Below are 12,688 nucleotides of genomic sequence, written 5' to 3' on the forward strand. Positions count from 1 at the left end.
AGATCATAATGGTTGTGCTTAGATATATTTTTGTTATTGTTGGCTATAATGCTGGTCTTTGAAAAAGCAATCATTACTGAAAATGTGCTAAATATTATCTAGAATCCAATTTTGTTTATGGGTATGCTTCAGCTATCCATATTATTTTAGTGTTTCTTTTTCTTTGTCTCAATGTCTATATAGTTTGAAATGTCTAATATCAATGGTAAATCCATTTGACTCAGCTGGTGATGAAGAATTACATAAAGTTCATTTTTCCAAGTCGAAACTTTCCTAAAACACAACAAAATATATTGCAAATGATAAGCTATATGAAATAAAAGTGTTAGTGGTTATCTAGCTGTATTTGTTCCACCCTAGATAGTAGAAAATACAAATATCCATTATGGCTACAGATAATTCTTTTATTTTAGAAGGTCCTCAGGGAAGATCATGGAAGGATTTAAACTGTGTCTTTGCATTCAACAAATAAATTCATTTCAAAGAAGCTTTGTTTATATGATCTTAGAAAATAATTAAAATCACAGATATGGTTCATCTTTCTCTTTTTTAGAAATTGCACTTAAGACGTAGCACTATCAGCTGCTCACTGAGTCTCCCACAGCAAAGATCCCATTTATAACAACAATTATTTTACTTAAGTGCACTGATTTATTAACTTATTTAGGAATTAAAACTCAGGAGTGAGTATATAAATTGATTTTGCAAATACAGCAAAGAATAACAAAAGTGAAACTCAGAGGAAAATCAAACAGCAAAATTTATGTTTCATGTTCTTTTAAATTAATTTTAATTCACTAAAAAATTTTTGGTGGTGTGGATTAAAGTCGGGGCTTGTGTTTGCTAAGCGAGTGCTTGAGTATTGCATGAACACTGTATCTTTGATCAAGGTTTTGTGAAGATGCGGTTGGAGGGCAGAACTAAAGAAGGTTTAGTGTTTTAAGAGTGGTAAGATTATTTATGTTTAGAAAACAGGTATGAAAAGTAGCAAATAGTTTTCAGTGTGATGTGAAAGCTAATTTTTTACAAAGTACTTATGAGAAGCATGAAAATCTTTTAAAATGTTAATTTTTAACATCTAGCAATGGAATTATGGCAGAACATGAAAAACAGTGACTGCATTTAAAGATAAATTGTGTGTGTGTGTGTGTCTTCTGGATCCCTGAGCTCAGTTTTGCTAACAGAGTGTAATTTGTCTCAATAGCCATTCACTTTTCCCCGGGTCTGGAATGAGAACATGTTGTGCATCACTGTGCAATGTTATTATCCTAAAACAATAAATACATTTCTATATGAGACTTTTAATTTGTTTCTAAAGCCCACATTAATAAAACGCTAAGGAAGTAAAAGGATATTGGGAAATGCTTTACCACGTAAAATTGCAAATTAACTGTCAGTTTTTAATATTTAAGATTGCTAGATTATTTTCATATATTTAGAAGTTGGGACTTTCTTATACTTTAATAATTAAGTTAAATTTAGGATTATATGTGACTGTTTTTCAAAATCACAGCAAAGCATTTTCCAAAAGAAAAGATATTAGTCTTAGTAGTATTTAATTCAATTTCATTTGTAAAGGGCACATGTGAGATATGATGATTGTCATCAGAACACATCTTGGAAGTAGTTGGGAGCTAAACGACCCTTATTGACAAGTAGAGCTGCAGAGTGCCTGGTCCCTTAGAAGTAGGATTCCAGGACCCCATGCTCATGTTCCAGAATGTGCTCATTTCACACAGTAGCACATGACCACATTTTGTCATCTGCTCACTTTTCATATCAACTAGGCAGTAAAATTCCAGTCTATCCTAGTAATCAGAGGAAGTCATTTCTAAGACAATATCCCAACCTTCTTCCCTGATCTACAAACTCTTTTCTTCACACCTATACCATTTGCCTTTGGTAAGAGACACAAATTTTATTTGGAAGAGGATCTTATGCAAACATCAGCATTCATAGCTGTAGATAGTGATACCATTTCAGAATTACAAATTTGCTAATAATTTCTTAGCATGAACAGAGATTTTAACCTAAATCATCTTAATTACATTTACATATTTACATGAAGTGTGCTTACCCTGTAGTAGTGTTATTATCTCATCTCATAAAATCCTTGCTGCTTTCTTTTCTTTTGGATTACATGTAGTAAGAGTGAATAAACACAATGAAAGCTGTAGATTTTTTCTCTACCCGGTGAGCAGATAATAAAAACCAAAGAAAGAATAATTCCCATTTGCAGTTAGGTGTTACACGAATTTTAGATTTCTGCCTGAGAGAACCCATAGCCATGATTCTCCATTTCAAAGTTTTAAAGAAAAGAGTAAGGCCCCTGAAGGATTACTCATACTCATGTTTTATTTTTATTGTATTTTCAATTTTTTATTGTATTTTTTATGTGTGTATGTGTTTGTGTTTGTGTGTGTGTGTGTGTGTGTGTGTGTATGTGTGCTTGTGTGATGGTGAGTACATTGGGTCAGTGGACAATTTGCTTGAGTCAATTCTCTTCTTCCACTGTGTGTCCTGGGATTGAATTTAGCTCATGAGTCTTGGAAATAAGTACATTTACCATCTCCCCAGCCATGCTCTGCCTATGATTGAAAAGATAGTCTAAGGGACATCTGGTTTGTGGTGGTTTTTATTTTTCTTTTCTCACCATGTGTTCTCTCTCATGGTTGCAACACTCACTTTGCTTTGAGGCCTCACAGCATTTTTTTTTGTCTTTTGTCTCACCAAGAGAGTAGGGGCCATTGAAATCAAGGACTTCAGACTCCCCATGTGGCCACAGGCTTAGAATACTGCCTGGGGAAAAACAAACTTAGTGTTCAGTAGAGTTTGTCTTTGGCACCTGCGCTGATAGTCTTCAGTCAAACTATTTTTTCTAGGCTTGTGGACCCAGCGCCTTACATAAGGATATTTTCTTTGAATCTGCCCCACACATCTTGTCTGCATTTTGTTGTTGGATTTAACTTTACACAGGTTCCTTGTCAATCTAGTCTTTCCATAGTTCAACTTCATATCTAACTTCCTCTGCTCCACAGCCCAACAGTCAGTCTTAAATGCCAGTATATCGGTCAGGCTAGACGAGACCCAAGTCTTTGTTTTCTCAAAGTAGATAAATTAGCTTGTGTCTGATTAAGAAGGACCTAGTTTGTAAAGAGTGAGGTGGGGGCATGTTCTCACCTTGGAGATGACTAGTGGTATTAAATGATTTCCATAAGTTGAATCAGCTTTTGCCTATTTTAAGGTTCTTGCTAGCCAGATGTTGCTCTGCTGACATTATGAGCTCTGAAGTAAGAAGCACAGCAGTTACCCCAACCTGGGGGATATTGCTCAGTTAGTTCTTTCCAACTGGTGGCTGTGCTGTCACTGTTCTATTAATCAAAGTTTGCTCATCAACACTCCCTCTTGCCAACCTCCTGATTTAACACAACCTGACACTTATTAAATGTACTTCAAAGAAAGAGTGTTCTTTATTGGGTCCGCCCAAGATCCTTTGCATACTATCAAAAGCACCTTTATCATGTCTCAATCAATAGTTACGCATTTGATGTATAACGTTTCTTTAATATTTTTTAAATTTATTTTGTCTTAATTTCCCTTTTATATTAGGAGGACTTTTCAAGGAATCAAGCTATATGCAAGTTTGAAAGAATGCTTGTGGCATGTAGCTTAATTTTTCTTTTTGATTTGATAAGTCTAGAATTCCAACTGGAGAACTATCATTACAGGGAGTACCCATTTTAGTCCCTGGGATTCTATATGTTAACAGTCAGTATCTAGGGTCAAAATGACTCAAGTTTGGCTTTTTAGGACATTAGACTTCCTAAGCCACAGTGATTGATTCAGGGTTCTCAAGTATAACAGTACAAAATAGGCCAATGTTTTCTTAAGTCAGTAGAAAGAATATTGTTATCTGTATTATAAAAGCAGTTTAAGAAATTAAGTACAGATTGCTGTGCCATAGAAAAATATTTTTTTTCTTGGCTTCAGTTGTTTGTAGTGATTATATTCTTTAAATGAGTAAAGAAATCATTATCTTTCCATATATAGTCTTTAGCATAAAGCTGAAAATATATCAAATAGGAAAATATAACTGAGGTCACCTGCTGAGCAGCATTTCTGAATCTTTTCAGATTATCACCTATGTGTAAGATTTTCCAGACTTTTTATTTTATTTTATGTGTATGTGTGTATTGCCTGCATGTAGATAAGTGCACCCGTGTTGTACAATGCCTGCGGAGGTCAGAAGAGGCTGTCGGATCCCCTGGGACTGGAGTTATGGACAGTTACTAGCAGCTATGTGGGTGCTGGGACTCAAACCCGGGTGTTCTGCAAGAACAACCAGTGTTCTTAACCACTGAGCCATCTCTTCAGCCCCCAGATTTTTCCAGATTATTAATACAGAGCCTTTCCATCTTTTAATATTAGGAGAAATTTAGAGTCAATAAAATGCTCCAGACCTCTTGGAAGATCATGTGATCTTGCTCCGTTGGTATTTTAATCTATGGTTATGTATTTACTATAAATACTAGCATGCATATATATACCACAGGAACTTTCACAGTATTATTGCCTTAACTTGCTTACTTACTATGAGATTTTAAGATTATGGTAATGGCTATTGTTCCGATATATAGCTCCATCACCAGCTCTGCCTCAGCAGCTCATATTTTAATAAGAGAAGGTCATTCTGTTCAGCTGAAATTTCTATCTCCTTGGAAACATGTAAGGAAGCTATAATCAATGACTTTATAAGTCAACCACCAGAATCCTGGCTTGGATTGTTATAAGATGATTTTTCTTCCTGTATAGAAATTAAATAGAATGGCTTTGAGGGAGAAGTCAACAATGACAGGCCTAATTTATTTTTAGTTTCATAATTCTGATTAGTTGAGGTTGGGAAGAAATATGTTGTATGTTAGCTCTGAGAGAGTAGAACAGAAGTTTGACTTAAATGAGTTGGTTTAAGTTTGTGTTATAATGTGATCTGCTGCTTCCTCATTGTTTAGTCATGGGAACATACTTAACATGAGCCTCAGTTTCCTAAATTACATAAGTTAAATGACTATATATTTTCACCATGATTAAGTGGGAGTTTCCAGATGCAAAGTTGCATCTATACTAAAGGCAGAAAGGCAACGGATGCCATTCAGAGCAAAGCGTGAATGCATTTTTCCAAAGAGGAAGCCAGCAATTACCATAAAATATTTATAAAATAAAAGGAGCAGTACCTATGTCTGCACAGTTAACATGTCTGCCTTTTACTCTTTGCTCATCTCTCCACCAAACAGAAAAGCAGAGATCACAGCATTAAATCTTTTCCTTTATAGTTCCATAATGACACACTTGGGGATGATAAACTATTCTATTCTATCACTGTAAGAAGACAAGAAATTGTCAGTACAGCCAGTTTGTATTATAAAGAACTGATGCTCCCCCGAGGTTCAGTAGGAAGCTTTGAGCTTTTCCTAAAACCCAAGACTTATCATTGAACATCTAGCCACCACAAGACAACTAATTTGCATCGTAGCTATTACTCAAGCCTGTAACTTGAATCATAATTATGTTCATCTCTGGCAGTTGTCTCCTACTGGGGTTTTTTTGTTGTTGTTTTTTATTTTGTTTTTTTTTTTTGAGACAGGGACTCCCTGTATCCCCAGCTGTCCTGGAACTTGCTATGTAGACCAGACAGACCATGCTCTCACGGAGATCCACCTCTGAGGTGCTGGGATTAAAGGCTAGCGCCACCACACTTGGCTCCCCACTCTGTTTTCTACAGGGTGGTTCCATGATAATTTCTCTTCTACTCATGGAAGCCTTCAGAGCAACACTCACTTTCCTGGGGCTGCAAGGCAGAGAGAAAGAGATCTTCTATCAATGCTTATTAAACATCTGGCACAAGCAATAGAAGGGAAACAGACCATTAGTTGTTTTCTATTGTGGCAACAATTTTAAAGCACAGCTATTCTAAAATAAACAGACAGAATTTAAACAAGATGAATTCTTTTGCTGTTTGGCAAGCACTTAAAGAGGGATCGGATCATCAGGCTATGAGTGATTTGAGTTGGAGAATAGGGTTCAGTTAATGAGATCTAGCACAAGGTCCTTTTGTGGACACTCAAAATAGCAGCAGTGGAAGGTGATTTCCTCACCTTCCAATTGCTCTGCTTGACCTCTGTAAAATGGCCAGAATTTTTTATAGTCAAGTGCTTTGGGATGTACTGTCACGAAAATGACTTTCATTGCCGAACTCTAAGTGACACATCTGCGATCAAAGCTCTACACCTAAGGCTCATGGAATATAGTGGAGCAAGGTGTAGAGAGAATACTAATGCAACTGTCAACTCCATCAGTGAGGTTTCCTCATGCAATGGAGGGCTGTGAGCACAGAGACACGAATGGACAAAGAGTAGAGAATAAGAGTCTGCAGAGTGTGGGTCCTTGGACAGGACTCCTATATTGAACTTTACTCACCCAGGGTTTAGGGACCATTACTGCAGAAAGGGTGGAAAGATTGTAATAGCCAGGGAGGAGGTGCATGACCATATGGAAATAGAATCCTACAAGCTCCTGGGACTCTGCTCATATGAATCTAAAACAATTTCAGCATGTACAAAACTCATGCAAACCCAAGGAGAAAAACTCAGCATAAAACTGTGGAAATGGGCAGCACGAGCCAATCTTAGCTGAAGAACTATTGGCAGCTGATTACTGTTGGGTGAGGAAGAGCTGATCTTCTTAAACGGAGAAATTCTAGATAGGCTGACTAGACTTCCGTGGATGAACTTGCACTGAGGGACATCTGGGGACGCTAATTTGACCTGATAGTCCTTATCACAAATGACAGAATGCGAGAAATTCAGTAGGGCAGGGGGGATATGGGAGGGTGTCAGTGGGAAAGGGAGTATAGAGATGATTAAGATGTACTGTATAAAACACACAAAAATTCAATAAAAATTTACAAAAAAGAAAAAAAATGATTTCAGTGCACCAGTTTGTGAAAAGCACACAGACAATGCAATTTCTAAAAACTGGTGCTCTTCCAAGACTAAGGACCAACATCTTCTACAAGAAAGGGGCTGACTAAACAACTCAACTTTATACAGTTTCTTCCCTGACTATAGGTCCCTGACTTCCCCCTTTCTTAGAAAATTTACTTCAGAAACTTTCATACATAAATTCTTTTTCTGTACCTTTGGCCCTCAGGTTTCACATCAGCAGATTCAACCAACTGTCAATTAAAAATATTAAAAAACGTGTTTATACTGAACAAGTACAGACTTTTTTCTGGTCATCATTTCCATAAAATGCAGTAAAGCAGCTATTTAGATCATATTTTCATTACATTAGGTATTATAGGCAATTTAATAGTGATTAAAAGATATGGGCTGATGCAGACTGGTTAAAAGTAAATATTATGCCATTGCATAAGGACGTGTACATTTGTGATTTTTGGTGTCTGTGTAGGATCTTGGAATCAATCTCTCAAGAATAGAAAGGATGAATGTATTATGTAAACACCTCCCCATCTGTTGCAAGTTTTGCTAACCAGACCTGGAACAATCTCTTGGAATGCAAACACAGAGGGAGACAGCAGCCCTATCTCCTCATCTGTGACAGGATAAGGAAGGGCCACCTTTGCTGTCTGAAAATTAATAAAAACAGGTAGCCTAATTACAGAGAAAAACGTTTTTAAGTGCAAGAACAACCAGCCAGCCTAGACACATAGCACTGATTAATCTGTCCCTTAATGTCCTCCAATAATTTCCCATTTTCCTATCCCCTGATTGGGCCAAAAATCCTTCCTGTCACTGTGTTAAAAGTAGAATTCAGTCTCTTCCTCCTATCGTAAAGTATTAAAAAATATTCTTTGCCTTTTTGGTGAAATTTTACTTTCATGGATTCCAATGGTGGTAAGGATCTTGAGATCATTTAACACACTTCAGTAGTTACTTTACTGGGGCTGCTATAACAAAGCACCACAGACTGGGAAGCTTAAACAAAAAAACATACTGACTCAACATTCTGAAGCCTAAATGTCAAGACCAAGGTTTTGGCAGGTTTGACCTCTCTTATGGTGCCTCTCCTTGGTCTGCTGTGGCCACTTCCTTGATGCATCCTGACATGGTCTCTGTTGGCCTTCTTGGTAACTTGTTCTGTGACAAAATCTCCTCATAAGGACACTGGACAGATTGGTTTTGGGTGAGCCTAATGGCCTTAATTTAACCACCGCTTTAGAGATCCTCTCTCCAGTATGTGGTTAAAGTTACTAATAGATGTCTATATAGAATCCTCAGTATTACTTTAGATTAGAGTATACCTTACAGTGTAAGGTACTGGGGGGTCAGGGTTTTGAGGCATAAATCTCTAGCAGATGTAATTCAGCTCATAGCATTCTCTGTGTGTGTTATTACCATCTCTACTACTTGCTTCTTAGAGGAAACTTTACTTCCCAAAGGCACCAATCCAAGCATTTTCTGAAAAGTGCTTTATTCAGTGATAACAATAGTTATTTCCTACAATAAGCATCAAAAGAATGATAGATTAGTGGATATTCCAAGCTTGCAGGATCAGTAAGTTAAACACATGGAAAGGATGTGGGGGTGAGTGGGGAAGTGGAACTACTTGGCAGGGATTAAGGTTTTGAAATGAAGATATTTGATATGAAAGTTTAACTTCTGTCCCATTATCATTATACTTCACTTTTTGAAGTGCAAATCAATATATTTTTTTTCAAAGTTGCTTTCTGTTAATCTATGTTATATAAATGACAATATAGGTGATAATTTTGGCTACTTAAAATTGGCACTCTCTTATTAATATGCCAGCAACCACACATACAAATGAACTTCTAACAGATTGCCTCCTGTGGTTAAAGTTCCTATTAGGTGTCTATAAAAGCATCCACAGCATTGCTTCAAATCAGATTCATACTTTACATCAGCAAAATGGAAAAAGTTCAAAGTTAGAATAGGGAAATTCTATTATTATAAGACATTCTTGTATAAGGTTTGTTATTTTCATTGAATAATTCATTTGATTCTTAATTTAAAAGATTGATAAGATTATGAGTCAATTTATCTCATTAATAACCCACTGCCTGTGTTGGAAATAAAATAACGAAAATAAGCAGAGGCATTTATAAATTAGGACTAAAATACCTTTCAGAATGAGAAAACTGTCCTTGAACAAACTGAAATTAGAAGCCAGAACTTGCCGTTAAATTATTCTGCTCAGGAAGAAGCAAAGAAATATAGACTTGACTCTTGCATGGAATTTTTGCTGCCTCAAACATATTTTGAAAAATATATGTAAAGATCCAAGCATACTCATTATGCACAATTTAAGTTTGGATTCTGTTCCCTGGTTTTTTATCTTTCCTGTGGAGAATATTTTTAGCCTTAACAAAAGCAGTTTTCTGGATTTGTAGTTCAGAACGTAAAGGCCACTGGAGGCCCATGTGTTAAGGACTTGGTTCCTAGCCTGTGGCAGTATTGGGAGTTGGTAGAACCTTTAAGAGGTGGAACTTAGTCAGAGTTAGGTCACTGGAAATGTGCTGTTAAAGAGGGATTGAGTCACTAGACCCTCTTCCTCTTTATATCACTTACCAGGCACCATGAGGTAAACAGCTTCCCCTGCCATTTATCCTCACCATGATGTCCTGCCCCACCACAGTTCTCAAAGCAACAAGCCGTCAAACCACAAACTGAGCATATCACATGTAATCCCAAATAAACCTTTCTTCCTTTCAAGTTTATTATTTCATGCATTTTATTACAGTAACAGCAAGCTAGCTGACACATCATTTTTACTACCCTGAAATCTACAACTTTGTCTGTACATACTAAAAAATTGAACTTCTTGACTTTAGTATGTTCTACACTGACTCTGTATATAATTGCAATTCAAGTCACCTAACTCTTGTTCTTTTTCTCATACCCTAACTAAATCCGTGGGATGTTCTTCCCCTGTTGTCTTTGGCCTTTTATCTTACCCTGTCCCACTTCTCTAATCATTAACTTGGGGGCATTATTCATTCATATATCCACAAAATCTCTCAGTAAAAATCAATTCACTTTGGCTTTGGCCTGAATCCACTATGTGACAGGAACCAAACATAATGCATGGATAACACATTTACTGTTTACAATAACCTGTGAGTTATTGCTATTGGTTGTTTTCATCCAATTTCTAAAGATGAAGGCTCCAAGGCGGAAAGTTTAAGCACCTTACTAAGGCATATATCCAGTAAGTGGCAGATTCAGACTTTGAAATGAGGAGGTTTAGCTACAAACCTTTCACTAGAACATATGTCATGAATTATTCAATAGAATGAATAGAAATGCAAGAGTCTCATAGAAACTTCCAGAAAAACTCCACAGTATGCTTTTACTTTAATAGTTCTTTGAATAAGGAAAAATCCAGAAAAAGAATTCAACAGTCACAAAATTTGTACTAAATTATAACATGAGAATGATTTGGTGCTGGGAAAGGATAAAACTTAAAAAGCCATTGGCTTTCCAGTTTAAGAGCAGAAGAACCTGTTTAATAGTCTGGAAAGACTGGATTTGAAATTATAATATTGTTTGGTGGCAAGCAATATTAATATGAATACAATTTGGATAGGACAGTCACTTTTGAGTAGACATTATTTGAGTGAAAAGTTAAAAAGCATTAAACCACAGTTTAGTAATGCCAAAATAATAGAGCATGTTCTCACAATAAATCTGCCTGGGGTCATCACAGGTCCCTCTTTAGAGTACAGATGCTGGTAGGTACTGGCAACAGGCAGAGATGCAAGGGAATATTCAAGGGAAGATTCAAGGGGTGGTTGAGGGAGCACTGGAGCTGTGGTAGGCTGAATTGTCTGCAATGCTGGATCACAAACAAATCCAGTGAACTTCAAGCACGAAAGAGCAAAGGGAGAGGAAACTAAGATCAGATTGTTAGTACCACATTGTGCTTGCATGCCTGCATTTGATTTTAACAAGGTGCATTGGCACTTCTAGAGTTATACAAACTTTAATAATTTTAGATATATATATTTAAAAATATCTATGCATATGTAGACCTATGTGGTTTTACTAAAGCTTCGATATGATCCTTTCATATATTATAATTTTTCTGTTTTCTTTTCTTTTCTCAGCATTAGCATTTTTCTTTTCTTCCCCATTATGTCTCCATCCTCTCAAACTTTGTCCTTCTACATTGCTCCATGCTTTAAAAAGAATATGCAGATATACTCATATATATAGTTTTCTATGAACCTAAAGACATATCTAATCTCATATGTAAGATAAACATAGTCAAATATGCACATGTATTGACTACTCTAAACACATGTGCACGTCTTATATTCTCAGTTAAGTCCTTTTTTGGTGTGTTGTCCATGCCTTAATCTGAAGAGGGTGCTCCAAAACTCCATATGCTGGCACGATACATGTCTGGCAGCTGTAGCAGAATATCATAAACTGGGTGGCTTATCAATAATGGGCATTTAATTTTTCACAATTCTAGAGACCAGAAGTAGAAATACAGAACACCAGCTCATACAGTGCTTCACGTGGCACACTTGCTGGTTCAATCACAGTGGTTTCTGTCTATGTCCTCAGATGGCAGAAAGCATGAGGCTATCACTTAGGCTATAAACATCTGCTTGTTCTGTTTAAAATCTGACTTTTCGCTGAGAAACCTGCTTCCTTTAATGCCCTCTGAGGGTGATAGCTGGTTTTGGTTTGTTATATCTCCCAACTCAGAAGCCCTGTTATGTTCCTCCCACACTTCAGCAGCACCGTCATGAAGATTATTAGAGGTACTAAAAATTTCACTGTACTTATTTACATAGGTAAATTTACTGCAGTTATTTACTATTGTCATAAGCAATCACTCTTTTTTTTTCTTTTCTCTTCAGACCCTGATATTTCCCTATATTTTCAGCATCCGTTGATGGTGTCGCTTCAATGTTCCACCATGAAAATGTAGGGAACTTGACACCACACACATACCACCACTACTAAGACCCATCTGCCGTCTATCAAATCTCTCGTGATTTGAATGTGAAATGTCCTCCTAAAGGCCATATGCTGAAGGATTGGTCATCAACCGGTGGTGCTATTTGGCAGGTGTTGGAAACTTGAAGAGGTAGGAGGGAGGTCACTAGAAACATTCCTTAGAATGGCTTTTCCTCAGTCCCTTTCCCAAAGCTGTGGAGGCAAGAGATCATGGGCTAAATTCTCTGAAACTATAAACTGCAATAAACCCTTTGAAATCCTCCCTTCGTAATGTGAATTGTTTTAGGTTTTGTTAGAGTGATGGAAAGCTGATCACACAATTATCTTTCTGCTCATGATATAGGAGCTATAGTGTGCCTTTTAAGTCCACTCCTTTTATCTATGTTTAAAATTCATTTCTATTTCCTTACCTTAAAGCATCTCTCTAGATTTGTCTTCTTTCTTCTACATCATTTTTCTTTATCAGCTGTGTTCACTGGCCTGTGTCTGCACATCTGTTCTGAAGGATCTACCATCTTAAAACTCAAAATAAATCCCCCACACTGAAGCATTTCTTTCCACTATCACTGCTGGTATAACACCTTGTTCTTTCCCAAGTTTAAGGAAAAATTCTCTAGTGAGACAAGACTTGGGGTGTCTCTTATTACTCAAGCTTTCTCATTTTTTTTCTTGAAACT

The sequence above is a fragment of the Nannospalax galili genome, unplaced genomic scaffold, assembly GCF_000622305.1.
Source record: "Nannospalax galili isolate Female #2095 unplaced genomic scaffold, S.galili_v1.0 scaffold284, whole genome shotgun sequence".
NCBI lineage: Eukaryota > Metazoa > Chordata > Mammalia > Rodentia > Spalacidae > Nannospalax > Nannospalax galili.